A 19,411-nucleotide genomic window follows, 5' to 3' on the forward strand; every position below is an offset into this window, starting at 1 on the left:
TACCACATGTGTACAGTGCCTGTGGGGCCACAGACAAAGCTAGAATTACAGGTGATTGGAAGGTGACTGACAGGAGTACTAGGAGCTGGACTTGGTTCCTGTGCGAGAACAGTTCATACTCTGAGCCCCTGAGCCATAATTTCTGTAAGTAGACAGATTTGGTAAGATAGGATACATTTCACCGATTATTTTGCCTTCCCTCTGTTCTGAACAGGGCTGCAGGCCTCCCCCAGAGCCTTCCGATCCCTCTCTGTAGCAGGTGTTAGTGAGAAGGGAGAAGGACTCAGCTCTTCAACCTTCCAGAACTGCCATGCAAGAGATCTCTGGTGGACGAAGGGTTTGGTGGTGCTACCCCATGCCTCTGGTAATAAGGATTGGTTTTGGTGTAGTCTGTGCGTCTGTGTGTCTGTGTGTCTGTGTACAAGCCCACACACAAATGTGTACGTTTAGTTTCACTTTCTGACCCCTGCTGCTTTAATGGAGGATATTTTATATTCTCATATTTATTTGGTTTAAAGGGTTCGATGAAGGTCTTTCTGAGGAACATTTGTAAAGAAGTGTCTGTGTTACACCAACGGATTTAAAACGGCTGGACGTGATACTCCATAGGAAATGGCTGGCAGAACAGGGCACGTTCTGCAGTTCAAGTTGCCATAGTGACTTGCAGCAAGGCTCACTTGACTCGGCATCCAGGCCTAGAGAATTTCAGGGACAATAAGCATCCTGATTGCATTCATCATCTTTATTTTCCCCAAGAAATGAGCTTTTGTGACCTAATTCTGTTATTTCTGGTTTTAGAAGACCAGGAACAGATTGTCTGCTTTAGTGTTTTGAAACGTCGTTCGTCGAGTAAAGCTGAGGAAAGGGGACATGTCGCTAAGGAGCTGGGACTTGGAGATCTCAGTGTGACTGTTACTGTGTGACTTAATGAAATGTGAAAGAAACAAGACGTGATGAGAAGTGAAGGAGTCATTTATCTGTTTGTTAATGTGAATTTCCAATATTAAAATATTGGAATCTGGTTTTTATGGATCACTGGTCTGGGAGTGCCATTTCTTCATGTCAGCTTGTTAATGTTTTTCTGTGTGGTATGCTGTGCTGGAGTCTGCCTTGGGAGCAGAGAGAAAGGGGCTTTTCCTTGCGTTGTAAGGTTAATCTGACTCCGACTCAGACAGGTATCTATGTACGATGGGATATGGTTTCAGAGAAGAGAACTTTAGCTTTTGAGTTTCTTCTGCACTGCAGTCTACAAGATGGTAATCACTAGCAAGGTCATTCTGAGTAAAACGTAGGTGCCTGAGTAGAGTAGTGGAGCCTCTGGGTGTGCAGGTGCCTGAACCCCACGTGTACACCCCACGTGTACACCCCACGTGTACACCCCACGTGTACATCCCATGTGTACATGGTTACTTACTTTAGAACATAAGGAAAACAGAAGATCCTGGGCCTGACTGTTCACAGATAGCAGAGTTAAGGGATCAATTTAGGTACTAGTCAGTGGATGGATGGATGGATGGATGGACGGACGGATAAAAAATATTCTCACACACACACACACACACACACACACACACACACACACACACACACACTCCTGCATGCAGGCACACATATACACTGACACACACACATACGCACACATACCTGTACACACACTGACACATATACACATATATGTATGCACATTCATGCATACACTGACACACATACATACACACATGTGCATGAACACATATATATGTGTGCACACACACAGGATGGGGTTTTATTCTCCCATAAACAAAAATGAAATTATGTCATTTTCAGGATAATATAAACAACTGAAGATCATCATGTTAAGTAAAATAAACCAGACACACAAAGACTATAACATTTTTGTCTTCTGTAGAATTTAGGGAAAGAGAGACATGAGGAGGACTCTTCCTTAGGATGGAGAAGGGGAGAGGGGAGAAGACAAAAAAGGGTAATAAGTGACGGATATGCTCAAAGAACATTGCACACATATATTGAAGTGTCATAGGAACACCCAGTAATTAGTACAATTAATGCACCATAATAAAAAACCAAGAGTCTGTGGCTGAGGAGAAGTCTTTTAAATTGTATACAGAAATCCATCACCAGGAAATAGTCTGCCCATCCCATGCCACTTAGCAGTTTTTGAGAAGCCCCTGTATTGAAATGTCACTCTGTAACCCCCACATACGTTCAGTTGCTTTAAAAAAGAGCACTGCGCATAAGGTTGATCAGATGTCCCAGATTTTATTATATGATCTTTGAAAAACTTTTGTCATGGAAATAAATTTATTGATGTGAGCTGCTTATGAAAATGAAGATACTCTCAGAGTTTCTATGGGGCCAAACAGACTGAGCTCCTGAGCGCAGATTAATGTGGAGTTGAAGATTTCTCATCTTAGTATTGCAGTGCATGCCTGTGTGTGATAGAGCCCTGCTTCTAAGAGGGGCAGGGCCCCGGGTACCGCAGCAGTGCCCTTGGTGTACTCAGTCTTGTGTGGCTGTAGCAAAATGCTTTAGACTTGGCACTCTCTGAAGAAGAAGGTTGCCTGCCCTCAGTTCTAGGCACAGCTGCTGGCTTCTGTAAGCATCTCTGTCTGCATAATCGCATGCTGACTAAAGAGAAGGGGGACCCCGTATGAGGAGCCCACTTCTGCGACAGACGACGGGAATGTGTGCATGAAGGCGGTTCTCTCCTCTCCTGGCCCCACCTCGTGATGCTCTTTAGATGGCAGTTGAAGTCGGTATTAAACTGAGTTGAAGGCGTTTTGGAGGGGATGTGCGTTCAGATCCTAGCAATCTTTGTTTTAGACTCTGCCTCTTTCCCCATAGCCAGTACATCCAGTGGTGTTTAAGTGTTCACATGCTGCCATTGATGTGACCTTTCTTTCATGGATTGATGGCATGCCAGTTGGGAGAGCTGTCTCAGTTCCACAGCCGTATTAACTTGCTGTTTGCTACACTCTTCCCTCTGGACACTATGTTCTGTTTTGTGGGTTCACCAGGGTTGCCAGGCAGAAGATTTTCACGAACGCTTTTGAACCTAAGTGTGTAAACGAATTAGAGACCTTTCACATCCTTCTGTGGCTAGAGATAGCTGTGGTCTCTGTGGGGTGTAAGAACCTAGGGAGGTCAGACTGTGTTGTCCTGACATGGCCTTGGATGGAGCTCCTACGAGGAAGAGCCTCCTGGCTGTCTTTCATGAGGTGCAGTTACTTACAAGTACATTACTTTTAAGTTTAAGTAAAACTTGGTTTTATATCACTTGAAACAGTTTTTAGTTTAGTTTTGCTTAATTATATTCCCTAAGGCAAAAGTTGGTCACTGCAGACGGATCTTCCCCAGCACTGCCTGGTCTTCATTTTTCCTCAATTCTGGAAAAGTACTTCCCCCTCAAAGGCAAACATTGGTTATGTATTTTTTTTTGTTTTGTTTTCTCTTTCATATATTTACACAAGTTCAAAATGATATTCACAGCATCTTCTAAATTTTGGCCAAGAGTCAAAAAAATGCATTTAAGCTTTGGAACTTGCCCACATAGACAGGAGAACCAACCCCAGCAGTTGTTGGGGCAGATGCCTGAGAACCAAAGGGCTAGGAAAGTCAGGAGGAGCTGAAAGGATTCTTCAGTTTATGAACTTGGTTCAGTGGGACCAAGGTTGATGCCTCTGCAAGGGATATTGGTCATGTATTTTTTAAAATTGCTCATTAAGAAAGGAAGTGTAAAGTGTGAACTGATATAATAGTTCCAAGCATCTAGAAAGTCTAAAAATTAGAATATAGGAGCTCTAAACTTATGGAAACACTGCAGTGTTGATTAATATAATAGTTCAAAGCATATAGAAAGTGTACAATGTGAACTAACACAGTAGGTCAGAGCATAGGGGGAAAAGCAATGTCAGGGTGTCTGTAGTACCCACAATCACACCACTCTGTCTCTCTGCTCCTTTCTCTCAGAGCGCAGGTAGGTGTCGCTGTAAATATTAAAAATACCGGGTTGGGGATTTAGCTCAGTGGTAGAGTGTTTGCCTAGCAAGCGCGAGGCCCTGGGTTCGGTCCCCAGCTTCGAAAAAAAGAAAAAAGAAAAAACAATACCCTCTGGCCCCGCTTGCCAGCATCTTCAGGCTGAATGGCATAACAGGTGCATACAACTCAAAGGCGATCAGTTCCAGGGCACCATGTCACGCTACCCCCAGCTCTTCTCTGTGCCCAGTGGTCTCTCTGCCCCTGTTGCTAGCATGCCCAAGAACTCTGCTCATTCCCTGCCACTCTGTGGAGTCAGGACTCTAGGGGTCCCAGCAGCGACTGGTCCCCTGTGATTCTGTGACCCGCTCTGTTCCCAGCGAAGGCGGTGGCTGCCCTATCACAACTCCCTGACATAAGGACTCTGCCCACACTCCAAGCAACCACCTGCTCCTCTCAGACTCTGACTCAGACTCTGCTCTGTGTACGTTCCCAGCACCCGCCCCTAATGGTTATAGTATCAACTCCCAACCACCCATTAAAATCGAAACTCCAGATGCTGGTATTTTAGCAATCAGATTTATAATAGTAAATTCAAACCCCATAAAACATCTGCACAATAAACTCAGAGCCAATTGAGTAATGATATAATCTGCCCACCTAAATAAGATAAATTGACCTATAAAAATCCATCTCTTGGCCAGTTAAGGCCACGGGTATCTGGGTCATCCTTCTCTACCTCCACCTTGGTTCTTCCTTGTTCTCCTCTTCTCTCCCGCCTTACAGAAACTTTGTCCTTGCCTTACTTTTTACTATTCTGTTACAGGCCTCACCTTAACCTGTGCCAGCCCTCACCTGCATAGAGACAGCATCCTTGGGAAGGTTAGGGAAACATTTTAAACCTTTCATTTCAACACATGGACTGATTCTCCATACCCTTGTAAGTTCAGGATTCTCCATCTTTAGTGATCACCAAGATCTTTGAAATCACCAGTGTGGTCTCTCTCTCTCTCTCTCTCTCTCTCTCTCTCTCTCTCTCTCTCTCTGTGATCTCTCTCTCTCTCTCTTTCTCTCTCTCTCTCTCTCTCACACACACACACACACACACACACACACACACACACACCTCAGACCAATCAAAGATCTGAGAATTAGAAGAAAATCACACCTTGATTGATTCCTGACTTTCACTCCCCTTTTCCCCCTCTCCCTCCTCCCCTCTCCTCCCCCTTCTTTGTTTATTTTTTCCCTTCAAGATGTCTCAATAAGTGCCCCATTGTGTCATTTCAAACTTGTCATGTCATATGGAATTATGAGTCTGAGTGAAGTCACATTTCATGTTAATGAATGAAGTGCCCTTTATTGGCAGACCTCAGTCTTCCCACTCAACATACTGGGTCTAAAAACATCAGTTTCATTGAAAATTAAATTATGGCTTGGTTTATAAACAATTCAATGAATGAGAACTACTGTTATTTTTATTAAAATAACATGGCCTTTCTACCCAAATCTCATTCCTGTTCTAGACGTAGTCTGAGCATATTTTTATGCTGGAAGACTTCCATTCTCTTATCCTAAAGGATCCAACCAAGTACTCGATAGGTAGAAAGAAGTATAAGCCATTGCTTTTGTAAATAAAGGAGGACTCAGTCACTCTCTGCACAACCCTAGTGACTCACAAGCATGCACAGAAAGCCGGGACTGTGGGGCAGGCGCTGTAGGGCAATAGCAGGTGGGATGAATTAGGCCGTAGCCTTCTTTCTCTCCCTCACTGATTGAGGCTCACTGTACCCGTGTCCAGGGTGATCACATAAAGTACCGTGCAGTTCTGCAAACTGGACACCTCCTAACCCCTCCAGCGCGCCATGATGGTGAACCCTGTCTGCAGACAGTTCTGCATGCTCTGACTGCTAGGCTTTGTCAGTACTGCTCGGCAGTGTGTTCTGTGGATAGACAGTGACTCCCACAAGCCGTCCCAATAACCAGCCACACAGGCGATGGTCCCTCAGTTCACTCCAGGGTCTCCACCACCTTCCCCTCACACACTCTTGCTGGATGTGCTTTCTTTCCTACTTGCCTATTCTTTGGGTAAATTAATGTCTAAATGGGTACCATTAGTCAGGGTTCTCTAGAGTCACAGAACTTTGGGTGGTCTCTATATAGTAAGGGAATGTGTTGATGACTTACGGTCTAGAGTCCAACTCCCCAAGAATTGTCATCAGCAGCCATGAATGGAAGTCCAAGGATCTAGCAGTTGCTCAGTCTCACAAGGCAGGCAGGCAAAGAAGAGAGTCTTCCTTCTTCCAATGTCCTTACATAGGTCTCCAGCAGAAGGTGGGGCCCAGATTAAAGGTGTGTACCACCATGCCTGGATCTGGGACTTGCTTTGCTTTGTTCCAGATGACCTTGAACTCACAGACCTCCTTGCCTTAGTCCTCCCAATTCATAGCCGCTATGCCTCAAGATCTCCATGCCAAGATTGAGGTTAGAAACTTGTATCTCCCAGACTCAAGATCAGAATCACGGGTGAGCCATCCAGTTCTGGATTGTAGTTCATTCCAGATACAGTCAAGCTGACGAGCAGGAAGAACCACTACGATGAGTGAAGTGTTCCTTTGTAAGATTTAAGGATGGCATTTACATGCATTTAACACAAGACTTTGCGTCACTCAGAAACACAAGCTTCCTATACTTTTAAAAGTTATAACTGGTGATGCACATGCTGGGTTTTATCTTTTTTATGTTTACTAATATTGTTTGTGTGCATGTGTGAGAGATTTCTTTAGTGTTAATAATTCCCTTAATCTTAAAATTAAACATTTAGCAGTTCTCATTCTCAAAAGGGTCTTGCTATTTTAAATTATTCTCCATTGAAATAGCGGATAGATACGTCACATTAAAAACTACACCGCAAACCACTTAAAATTTCTTGTTACAAAGGAAATTTCATAGAAGATAAATTATTGTAGATCATTAAATACTACCACCTTCAGACAAGTGGGGCAATAATTATTTATTACTATTTTATATTCTATTTCACCCCTAAGAACATTTGAATCATCCTCTCCAGAGCATAGTGGTTTTTTATAGCCAGTGAAGTAGAATTTGGTATAGCCCTGGCTGCAGTCTTAGGGAGGCTGGCCCTCTAGCACAGCAGCCTTCTTCTGTATTTTCTCACTGCGGCACACTGTTAGCGTCTGCACAGAAGCAGAACTGTTTGCTCGAGGGCATTTTGAGACAGATTTAATGCTGAAGAAATCATTGCTTGGTATGGGACTGGGGGATTCCTTCTAGACTTTTCGTCTAGATTAAAACTGGCTGTCGTCACGTGTGAGGAGTGAGTGAAGGTCTGTGGAGGTCGTCATCTTTCTTCATAGACACTTTTGCTTCCCTTCAGTCGAGTGTTCTCCTGTACAGCCGTCCTTCCTTGTCTCCTTCTCTACTGCAATGAGTCTATCTACACAGCAGCAACCCAGGGTAGCAAGTTAGGGAAGATGCCACCGCCATCATAACTCCACTCTGGCACTCCAAGAACTTGCTTTGAGTATCAGGAACAAAAGCTTGACAGGAACGAGGCTGTGAGAAAATGGAAGGTGCTTAGAACTCAACAAGTTTTGCTGCAAGAAATAGACATCCACGGGGGGAGTGAGACAGCAGGAGAGCTGTTTTGTTAGGATGGCTGCTTAGGTAGCCTTTGACCCCTTAGGACAGAAAGAAAACTGGTGGAGAGAGTGGGTCCTGGAGGATCATGGTTTCCTGACTCTCCAGCCTGTGGTTTACTTCCCAGGCATCCAAGTGCCAGTGACTCTCAGCGCCTCAGGCTAGACGGTTTTCACGCTCCCAGGCTTGTTCCTTCATGGAGAAGATTGGGTCAGGCACTGGCAAGGGCATGAACTCGAGCCAAAAGTGAAATTAACCACGATGAGACATCAGGAAGGAAGTAGAAGCAGTCACCTGCTCTCCATGGCAGGGTCTGAGAACAGCTAAGGCTCCTTCCTCAGCAGCAGACAGCCCAGTCAGAAAGTCATGGAGGAAGGGCAGGAGATGGGTGCCAGGGGACAGGAGGCAGGGGACGACGGGAGGGGCAGGGGACGGGAGGGGTGTGGTTCTTGAGCTCATAGATGCTGCCTGGGCATCCAGGAGGAGCCGCCTCACACTGCAGTGGATCCCTCACCTGCCAGGAGTCCAGTTCCCCGTGCCTGGGTCTGGGCGCTGCACTTGGTGTGTAATGTTCCATTTCACAACGGTCTCTTCTCACATTATCAGGGAGAGTGGTTTCATTGGCTCAGGCTTAGTCTCTCAGTAACTAATCTGGGACTTTTTAAGCATTCCATTCCCAACTTCTTGCCTCCCGAGAAATTTTACACCACTGTGACTAAAAAGGAAGGTAAATAGATGTACAATTAACTTGAATTAAAATATGTTTTAGTTATTTCTTAAATGATTCTTGTGTAAACATAATTTTACCACTTATTAAAAACTAAAGAAAATGTATATGTAAATGATTTGTGCTGTCTGTGCTGTCTAAAACAATACACAGCATAAGCACATTATAAGTGGTAGTCAGAAAGCAGGAGCAGCCTTTGCTTTGTGTGACTACACCATTATTTTCTGTGAGAAGAAGTGTTTCTGCATGGGAAGAACACTGCTTGCCGTAACATAATTATCTTTGTAGTCATAGTGCATTCATAGGCATTGATTATGGTCAAATTTTTCATGAATCCTACATTCAATTACACAACACCATATGGACTTTGGCCACCATTAAGTTAAAAATATCGGGTCATAGCCCATTGCTTAATGAGCTTTGGTTTGTCCAATTCAGGTACTCCCCTGTGTCCATAGGAGTAAGTCACCATTGAAAAGTGAATACTGGCTCTGGCTGTCTCAGAAAGCCTAGCCCTCTGCTCCCCAGAAGTAGCATATTTTTGATAGGAATACATTGCTGTGTCATGGCCCTGCTTATCTGCCTTCTATCCTACAGTCATGAGAGTCCAGTAAACACAACTGTAATCTAGACTGTTAACTAATCAGGTAATCTAGACTGATTGCCATGGTCTGATTATGGAACTTTCCCTCTTCCTCCCCAATATCCCAGGTCTCAGGATGCAGGGTCTTTGAGTGATTAGGGTTTTAGATGGCATGGGCAGGATTAGCGCCCCTGTGAAATGGACCACAGAGAGCTGCCTTTCCTGTTTTGCCAGGTGACAGCGTAGAGGGAAGGCAGCTTCTGTAAGCAGGAGGCTGGTCCTCATCAGACAACGCATCTGGTGGCCTGTTCTGGACTACCAACCTTCAGAACTTACTACATTTGTGTTATTAGTAAAACCACCCATTTGTTGGTGTTTGTTATATAGGTCAACACACTAATACATGGATTTCTGTTTATATCCTAAAAGTGCCTATCATAGGCTCAGTGCACAGTAGGCCATTAGTGAATGCCTTCATTTGATTTCCTTAGTATTTTAGGGTCAAAGACTGCTTCGTAGAGATGATTCTTTCCAACTTCACAATCACTGAGCCATCTTGCCAAGTGACTGCTCTTTAAATAATCTGGTGCCACACTAATTCTTCTCTTGCATAGTGGAGCACGTCAGCTACGTGCCTGGCTCCAGGATGTCTGGACTCAAGTCTCGGCTCTCCTCAAAGGGCAGTGTGACTGTGGGCATCTGCTCTGAGATGGCCCCTTCTGAAAGATGCAGTGACAGTTCTCTAGGAGAGCTTTTGAGAACTCAATACATCTGCACACTTGGAACACTCAGAACAGAACCCGGCGAGCCCGGCGAGCCTGGCGAGCACGGTGAGCACCTCGACTAGAGTGCCAGGCGCCCGGTACTTGAAACCGTGAAGCCCCAGTCCCTGCTGCCCTTCACGCCATGCTGTAGCTGGCATTGAGTGAGTGAGTGCTGGACCTGTGGACTCTACCTGGCTGCACACGCGTATGTTACTTGATGGAACGGTGCTCACACATGTCATGCATGTCTCACACACAGTAGCAGTGAGTTGAGTTTGAAAAGCCATGGACTGTGATGAGCGCCCTGGTTTGTTTCCTTCTGGATGTCATGGGTCTGTGACCCTTCTTTCTGAAGTAGTTTAAGATCTGTGCAGTCTGTCGCCCCTCTGCTCCTGAACCCAGGAGTGGAGGCTGGGAAGTGACGCTTCCCTGTGGTTGAGGCATGTTTCCCACGGGGCCTGCTGTCATCTTGGGCTCTCACAGATGAGTAAAGGGGCAGGGGTCTTGTGGCCCAGTGTGCCTGGAGTCTGCAGCCCAGCCCCTCTCATGTTCTCAGTTCCTAGTTCCGTCTGTACTGGCTACCACCTGCTGAACAGCCTTTGAGGTCCCGAGACTTTTAAGTCATGTCTGTGCTGTGCAAATGAAGCTCTGAGCCACCACGCCATGCGCAAGGTCATTCCAAACCCACAGTTAGAGTACACTGTGAACCCAGCCTGCTGACTGTTAATCCTGCCTTCCGGTTCACCGCTCCCCATCCCTGACCAAGCTCAGTACCATTGCAGTAATAGGGCATGGAGCAGTGATCTGGCCTGCTAGTTAGAATTGTAACATTTACTAGCAGTGTGGGAAGAATTGGTACTTATTAGTTGTGGAAACATTTTTTAAAACAACAAAGGCCTGTGTCTCTTTTTAGCTGTGCTCCTTCTTGTTGGCTATGACATGTGATAGCATTTCCCAACATCTCAGGTCTTAAAGTGTTTTCTGATATACGCTTTGTTACTACAGTAAGTTTCATATGTTAGAAGTCTTTTTTTTTTTTTTTTTTTTTTTTTTTTTTTGGAGCTGGGGACCGAACCCAGGGCCTTGTGCTTGCTAGGCAAGCGCTCTACCACTGAGCTAAATCCCCAACCCCCTGTTAGAAGTCTTTTATGTAGCAGTGTTGAATAGGCTCACAGTAAGACTCTGAAGTTCTTGGCAGAGTGTAATTACTGGTTTTTATCCCATTGGTAGGTGGGTGAGTAGTCCTAGGAAGAAGAGAACGGTTCCATTTCTGTAACCATCACTTCTCATCAGCGTGAATGGCACATTTCCAGGCTGCTTGACAGGCTCAGAGGATGGTAGTCAAGTGCTGACGTGGGCCCTGTGGCTCTGTGCAGTGTGTTCTTGTGCACTACTGCAGTGGCTTCCTGTGGGGACTGAGCTTCCACAGCAGCCTTTAGCAGAAACCTCTGTCTCAGGACATCTCAGTGATTGATCAGAAATCAGCTGTGAGAAACACAGATTACAATGGGAGTTCTGATGAGGACTGTGCTTGTGACGGTAGCGTGGTGAGCCCTGCTGTAAGCATTTACATTGCTATTTGGTCTGGGCAGATGTAAGAATTATGCCTGTTGTAGAGCCAAGGAAGCTACTCGAAAGCCATCCTACATCCATTCCTACCTTCCTGCCTCCATTTTGACAGCCATAGCTCAACAGTCGGGCTTACCAGGTCATATGGAGCATGTGGCATGGAGCATGTGGTATGGAGCATGTGGCATGGAGGATGTGGCATGGAGCATGGAGCATGTGGCATGGAGCATGTGGCATGGAGCATGTGGCATGGAGCATGTGGCATGGAGCATGTGGCATGGAGGATATGGCATGGAGCATGTGGCATGGAGCATGTGGTATGGAGCATGTGGCATGGAGGATGTGGCATGGAGGATGTGGCATGGAGCATGTGGCATGGAGCATGTGGTATGGAGCATGTGGCATGGAGCATGTGGCATGGAACATGTGGCATGGAGCATGTGGTATGGAGCATGTGGCATGGAGCATGTGGCATGGAGCATGTGGCATGGAGGATGTGGCATGGAGCATGTGGCATGGAGCATGTGGTATGGAGCATGTGGCATGGAGCATGTGGCGTGGAGCATGTGGCGTGGAGCATGTGGTATGGAGCATGTGGTATGGAGCATGTGGCGTGCTCAACCGTGAAGAGGTCTGTGTTTAACTTTCTCTTGAATTATCTTGAGGTGTTAAACTGAGCCAGTGGGTTTGGAAAATAACAAAAGAGACAAGTCATTGCTTCAGTTTAGAGGGAGAATAAACACACAATTTTCTATTGTAAATCTTGACTGATGTGGACTGTTGGGATTAATACAAGCTATTTCCATTTTAATAGCATTTAAAAGTCACTTCTGTGGAAAATATTTTAGTTGGTTATAAATATATATAATCAAATTATTTTAAATCATTATGTATATTTGAAAATTATTTTTTACATGGATATTTGAAATAAATTTTACATAAGCAGCAGTGATTGGCTATAAGGTCGCAAGGTAAAAGTAATAAAAGTAAAACATAAAACCTTGTTAGGATTAACATTACAACTCTTTGGCAGTTTTATTCAGATTACAGGCAGCATTTTCAAATTTTAAATAAAAAAATTCCATGCATAGTCAAAAAGATGCCACAGTCACTCCCCTGACCCATTGTAAGGTCATGTATGCCCATATGACCATGAGAGAGCACCCACAGTCCTCTGTGCCCATAGGACCTTAAGACTCATGGCCAGAACTGGGGCAGAGGCTAGAACACCCACAGTACAGGGACACCCATGGTACAGGAATAATTATACCACAAATGTCTCCATCCTGTCTGCTGTTCAGTGTTTAAAATTTTACAAGATACTTTATAATTCTAAGTCTTATGTCAGGGACAAAAGGACTTAGAAATAGAAAATAATTGATGTCAAGTTATGACAGCCCACTTGGCCACAAAGACACTGAAGTGACAATCCACATACATGTGCCAGGTCACAGAAGCTGGCTTCCTGCTAAACCTCCTCGACCATGCCCTCCAGTGCCAAGACATGGGCAGTTCCTTCATTTTTGTAAAGATGTTGCTGAGCTTGTGTGTGCGTGTGTGTGTGTGTGTCTGTGTGTGTGTGTGTCTGTGTGTGTGTGTGTGTGTGTGTGTTAATATTAAACTGTAGTTGTAAGAAATGCTGACTTGTAAAATAATTGAACTTATTTTGTTTGAATTTTCTTTGTAAAAATAAATGAAATTGAGAGGAATAAAGTGTTGGTGTTCTGCAGTTTTCCTCTGCCTGTTCTCAGTCACACTTCTTCTTCTCCCCTGGTGATCCGGGCCTGGCTGTGCGCGCCCCAGACGCAGGGCAGTGGCTCTGACCACACAGTGCACCGGCTCAGCATTAGGCTCTTTGCAGGGCCTGGTGTTGGCTGGCATTTTAAGTTCTTGCTCAGTTCGAATCGTCTTTCTTTCACCATGTGCCTGCCTGTCAGGCTGGCAGCTCAGTTTCCAAGGATGGACGCTGGCTGTGCTCTTAGTCTAGAGCTTCACCAGAGCCAAGAGGTTTTCTTTGGGGACCCAGGAATCTTCTTCCATTGTTTGTTTCAACTTCAGAAAACCTGGAAGGAATCACAGGCTGATTTAGTGGCTTTGCTGGTGTTTAGTTAGGTTTTTATTTTGTTTTGTTTCCTCATTTGGCTTCGTTTTTGGATTATCTACTCTCTTGATTCTAAAGTCTAGTCCTTTGTTTTGCCTTTCAGGTGCTAGGGTAAGGCCCCTTTGGATCAGGATTTGCTTCTGCTGGGTCTCGAGTTTAGGGTCTCCTAATAACCCTCCCAGTCCCCTCTGCTCAGTTGGATTCTCTAGGTGTCATCTTAGTTAACCTGAATGCTGTTGCTCTCTGTTCTTAAAGGTCCGACTTGGGACGTGGGACATGGCAGGGGAGTCTTTAGATGATAAAGTTCTCTACATGTGAAGAACTTTAGGAAAGCTTTATGAATTGCAGAGTTCTGTGCAGGCTTAACCCTGAGAGGGCACACTGCTCTTAGGCGGTCATAAAGTCTAACATCACTGAGCATTACCACGGCTGCTTGCTGCCTAGACTTTGGGTTGCTTGTAAGGATTGCTGTTTGGCAGCAGCTTGGCATGTCTGCCCACAGAACACAGCACAAAGGTGTCTCCTCCTTTTCAATGCTGCACTAGGTTAGCACCCATCCTACTGCACTGGGCGGAGGTCCTGAGGTGGAGGCCTCCATTACCGAGGAAAAATCCCAGCTATGGCTCACCGGACGGAATTTACCAGAATCAGCTAGAGACTCCCATGAAAATACCGCCCCAGGTGCTTTCTGTGGACTCCATACTAGAGAGCTGCCCTTGCCGCAGGCAGGGCTCACACACCAAGGACACCACCTTGCTTCATGAGCTGCTAAACAGGGCAGAAAGCAGATCCTGCCCTGTGAAATTCTCCAGTGTTCCTTTGCTAGAACTTCACCTGGTGAACCAACCACAAAATACTAGAAGCCCAGATCTGTCCTCATAGAACAGGCAAGAGGGTGAGGAGAGAGCACAGAAAGCAGCGCCACTGATAAACACAGCCTAGGTCTTTCATGGTGCAGAGGCCTTCACCTGACTCCTGTTGACATGCATGCAAAGGGCTTGCACATTGCTAGACACTGTAGTTTACTCTGGCTCTCAGGAAACTTACCAATGCTTTTCAGTTGGAGTGTGTTATAAACTTGAGAAGTGCCTGGGAGAACCACCTTGTTAGAATCTAACAGATCTTGCTAACACACAAAGGAACATGGGACCAAAGAGAAGGTGGCTCAGCAAGGCAATTTCTCTTTAGCAAGAAGAGCCCACCCAGCCCCAGGCTGAGGCAGCACAGGGCAGGAAGCTCACTTTGTTATGGTCTAACCCAGAAAGTAACTGTCTTCCGCACTGACTGGGCTCCAACCTCAGTCTCTTGCCATTAGCTGGATTTTAATGACTCAGCAAAGCTAAGGAAGGATAGACAGAAAGGTTGCCCACTTCGTGTGAGCAAAAGTCTTACCAACTGGGGATGAAAATATTTGCCTAAGAGTTTTACAAGGTAGGGGAGATAAAAAGATTGGAATTCCTATCATAAACAAGTTTAGTGTCTGAGAGAAAAGAATAATACTTTAGTATTTCTTACAACTTCATTGTTTTAAAGGCATTACATTATTTCATCCTATTCTTTGTGGTAGTCATTAAAACAAAAGCATAAATACCACACAAGCCTCAGGAATGGGTGTCATGTTGGGACTTCATTCTTGCTGAAATAGAAGCCACTCTAGAGCTTAGTCACCTTTAGAAAATTTGTCTTTTAATTTAAAAATAATTAAAAGTATGTGAGTGTGTGGATTAACAAAATCCTACTACAACATATTTTACTAAAAGGAATAAAATGGAAGCTGGAGGGATGGCTCAGCTGGAGAAGTGCTTACCTCTTCTTCCAAAGGACCCCAGGTCAGTTCCCACTGCCCACACTAACTCCAGCTTCAGGGGATCCGATGCCTGCAGCCTCCGAGGGTACCTGCACCCACATGCACATGCAGCTTCTAGGGCACCTGCATCCACATGCACATGCAGCCTCCATGGGCACCTGCACTCACATGCACATGCAGCCTCTGAGGGCACCTGCACTCACATGCACATGTTTACACCTGGCACACATATGCACACAATAAAAATAATAAAAAACAAAACAACAAGAACTGAAAAAAACCTAAAAGTCATGTGCCAAAATATAATAAAACCCAAACTATTTGATAAGACTAAATATATTTCTGCCTTACTAGGAGTAGAAGTCAAACAGTGTGACCTTAATTTCTTAGTAAAACTTGGAATCACAGAAAGATTACACACCTCAGCAGCATGTGGCTGTGGCTGGCTCAGGCTATTGTTCTGATGCCCCATGCCTCTCTGAAGAAACCAGGCCTTGGGTGGATACTGGGTCGAACCCAGGTGGCGCTCTGCCTACCAGAAGGCTCTTCCAGTACACCAGCAAGTTTCACATGGCCCCAGTTCAGACTCTACTTTTGACCTCTGTGCACACAGACAGTAAGTTTTTAAAATAGCTTCAGGAATGGCTTGAGTTGCTGTGTCCCAGGTTCCCAGAAGCCGTTCTTTTCTCCAGGCTTACCTGCACCCTGGCAGGTTTAGGCCTGCCATGCACAAACCAAGGGAGGGAGGAAGAGGAAGGTCGAGCTGCCACTGGAGAACAATTTGTAGAAAATCCCAAGTGATCCACTACAAGACAGCTGTTACAGATCAGGAAGGAGTCAGTTTTGTTTCTCTACCCTACTGAGGAACCATCACAAAATAAAATTAAAATGTCTGTATAAAGCACTACAAAAAAGAATAAAATGCTTAGGGGTGTATTTCCACAAAAAAATTTGTAGAAACTAGACACAAAATGCCATTAAACGCTGTTGGAAAAAACTAAGATGGCCTAATTCTCACGTCGTCATGCACTGGACAGAAGTAATGACAAATTTAAAGAAAAGAAGAAAAAATAACCTCTTCAGCTAAGGTGTGAATCCTGGGAACCAGACAGCAGTGCTTGTGTATGACGCTCATTGCCAGGGCAGCAGAAGGAAAAGAATATACTAGGTATCAGAAGTAAGACCTGGGTTCAAGTGTGCCATCAAAAAAGGGACAAGAAACTCTTCTGTAATGGAAAATGTTTGCAAACCATTTGTTTGATAAAGGACAACATAAGAACCCTTAAAACCTACTTAGTTTTTAATGACAGTTAGCTCAAGACTAATTGTCTTAATTAGTCCAAGGCCAAGACTTGGAGTGGCTACTTCTCTAGAGACAGAGGCTTGACATCGATTCCCAAGGCCGTGTGAAACAGAACCAGAATAAGCTACCTGTAACAACAACAACAACAACAACAACAGCAACAACAACAACAGCAACAACAATAACAACAGCAACAACAACAACAACAACAGCAACAACAACAACAGCAGCAGCAACAATAACAACAGCAGCAACAACAACAACAGCAGCAACAACAACAACAACAGCAGCAACAACAATAACAACAACAACAACAACAGCAACAACAATAACAACAGCAACAACAACAGCAACAACAGCAACAACAACAACAGCAACAACAACAGCAGCAACAACAATAACAACAGCAACAATAACAACAACAACAACAGCAACAACAATAACAACAGCAACAGCAACAACAACAACAGCAACAACAATAACAACAGCAACAACAACAACAACAACAGCAACAACAACAACAACAGCAACAACAGCAACAACAGCAACAACAACAACAACAGCAACAACAACTGCAGTCACTATGGCCCAACGATAAACAAATGAAAATCCATAAACACATGAAAAGCGTCACACACCACTGAGAGGCACATGCGAGCGACTCAGCCACTTTGGAAAGCAGTCTGACAGTTCCTCGGTGTGGGACTGTAAAGCCTGCAGTGCTCCTGAGTGGGTGTCCAAGTGCAGCCCCCATTCCCACGGAAAACTGCAGAGGTGCTCCTGACGCTCCTCAGTGCCGGTGTGGAACGCTTGGTGGTGATGGTGGCAAGTGTGAAGTCCAGGAAGCTGGTCACAGAGGCACATGCTGATAGATTTGTTTCCTTTAGACTCTTAAACCCCATAAGAACAGCAGTGCCAGCAACCCGAGCTCCCAGGACTAATCCACCACCCAAGACTACACTGGACTGACCCAGGGCTCCAGCTGCATACGAAGCACAGGATGGCCTTGTTGGGCACCAGTGGGAAGGGAAGCCCTTGGTTCTGCCAAGGATGGACCCCCAGGGGATTGGTAAGGGGGGTGGATGAGGAGGGGAACACCGTTATAGAAGGGGGGAGGGGTTAGAGGGCTGATGGACTGGAAACCAGGAAAGGGAATAACATTTGAAATGTAAATAAGAAATACCCATTTAAAAAAATAGAAAAAATAAATTAAAAGAAAAAGGACACAGGAGTGTGGCCCTTGGAGCCATTATTTCGAAGACGAGACAAATTACAACATAAAGAGTTGAAGCCATGAATGTAATTGTATATGTTTAATAACTATATATGTTTTATCCCCACCACCCCCAAGTTCAGCGGGTTATGGCTATTTTCGTTTTCCTGGAGCTTGGCTCGGGCTTTGACGGCAAGGGAGGACTAAAGGGTTTGAGGCTTCGGAGGTGGGGTTTGACCACAGGCCCAACCTGATTGTGGTAATGGCTCACAGTCAACTTATGCTGGAACGTACATGGAATGTTAGTGGAGCTCAGGAACTGTCAATGGAACCAACTGCACAGTGCAGGCCATTTACTGTGCCACACTTGAGGCAAGAAAGACTGAAGGGCTGTAGACCCCTAAGGAGAATCCTGGGAAAGGAACAAATGCTTGTTATGTTTTTCAGAGTCACAGCTTAAGCCCACTTTAATGACTAACTTGCCATTAGGAGTTCAGACGCCATAGATAAGAAGCTGCTGCTGTGGGGTCTAACCAGCCGTGAGGCAGAGAACTTCCTGGAAATGAGATACAAGCCATCAATCATTAGTAAGCATCTGACATTTACCAAGGACCTATTGCTCATAAGGTGCATTGACCACATCAGTATCAGGGCCCATTGTATATAGGGTGCATTGACCACATCAGTATCAGGGCCCATTGTATATAGGGTGCATTGGCCACATCCCTATCAAGGCCCATTGTATATAGGGTGCATTGGCCACATCCCTATCAAGGCCCATTGTATATAGGGTGCATTGACCACATCCCTATCAGGGCCCATTGTATATAGGGTGCATTGACCACATCCCTATCAGGGCCCATTGTATATAGGGTGCATTGACCACATCCCGATCAGGGCCCATTGTATATAGGGTGCATTGACCACATCCCGATCAGGGCCCATTGTATATAGGGTGCATTGGCCACATCCTGAGTAGTGGATGCCCAGAGGATAGGCATGGCAATTCCGAAGGTGTGCTTCACCCTGGAGTGATGGCTTGGGGAGGGCCAGACAGATGGAAGAAGGCATAGGAGGGGGAATGAGCAGTCAGGACAAAAGAGCACAGAGGAGAGGCCAGAACACTGGTGCTGTGGGGACGTCCCAAGAGGAATGCACTTCAGGAAGTACACGGGAAGGGGAGAGTTGGAGGCACAGCCTGCAGCATAAGGTTCTTGGTGATACTGTCAGAGCTGTGTTAGCTGAGGAGAGATAGAGATAAATTAATGAGGTGGAAACTGTCGATGTGAATTGTGTGTGTGCTTTAAAGTGTTTCATGCTGTACTTTGCTTAGTTCCCCACGCTCAGCAGAGTTATTAGTGATTTTATTTCCCCAAAGCCTTTCCTATTCTGTATATTTTTAGTGAACATTACTTTTGCAGTAGTAGAAGTTGTTTTAGGAATCTGAGGTTACACTGGTGTGCAGTAACCTGGTCAGTGTGCTGGACACAATCCTCCAAACAGGACTTCACGAAGAAACTGCTCGCTTTCTGTCACTCTCCTTCTTCATGTTTCTGTGGTGAATAAGGAACCGTGTGCTAACCAAGGGGTCTTTCCTGAATTGTTCTTTGGCTAGTAGGTACATTACGTCATCAAGAAGTATCCTAGTCCTTGAGCTTCCTGCTTGTGGCCAGATTTAGACCTTACCTGAAACAGTGGAGTGGACTTGG

The 19,411-nt window shown here is 45.2% G+C and overlaps 1 protein-coding gene across 5 annotated transcripts in view; it reads left to right on the top strand.

Annotated features, from left to right (window-relative positions):
- Positions 1-19,411, top strand: part of Rassf8 (Ras association domain family member 8) — an 81,743-nt gene that overhangs the window by 25,704 nt on the left and 36,628 nt on the right. Inside the window, exon 3 of one of the 5 annotated variants that reach the window (XM_063286174.1) lies at positions 215-364. The exons of the other annotated variants lie outside the window; for them this stretch is intronic. The gene's annotated coding sequence lies outside the window, so the exon portion shown is untranslated. The remainder of the gene's footprint in view (positions 1-214; positions 365-19,411) is intronic. 5 annotated transcript variants of the gene reach the window in all.

The sequence above is a fragment of the Rattus norvegicus genome, chromosome 4 (genome assembly GCF_036323735.1).
Source record: "Rattus norvegicus strain BN/NHsdMcwi chromosome 4, GRCr8, whole genome shotgun sequence".
NCBI lineage: Eukaryota > Metazoa > Chordata > Mammalia > Rodentia > Muridae > Rattus > Rattus norvegicus.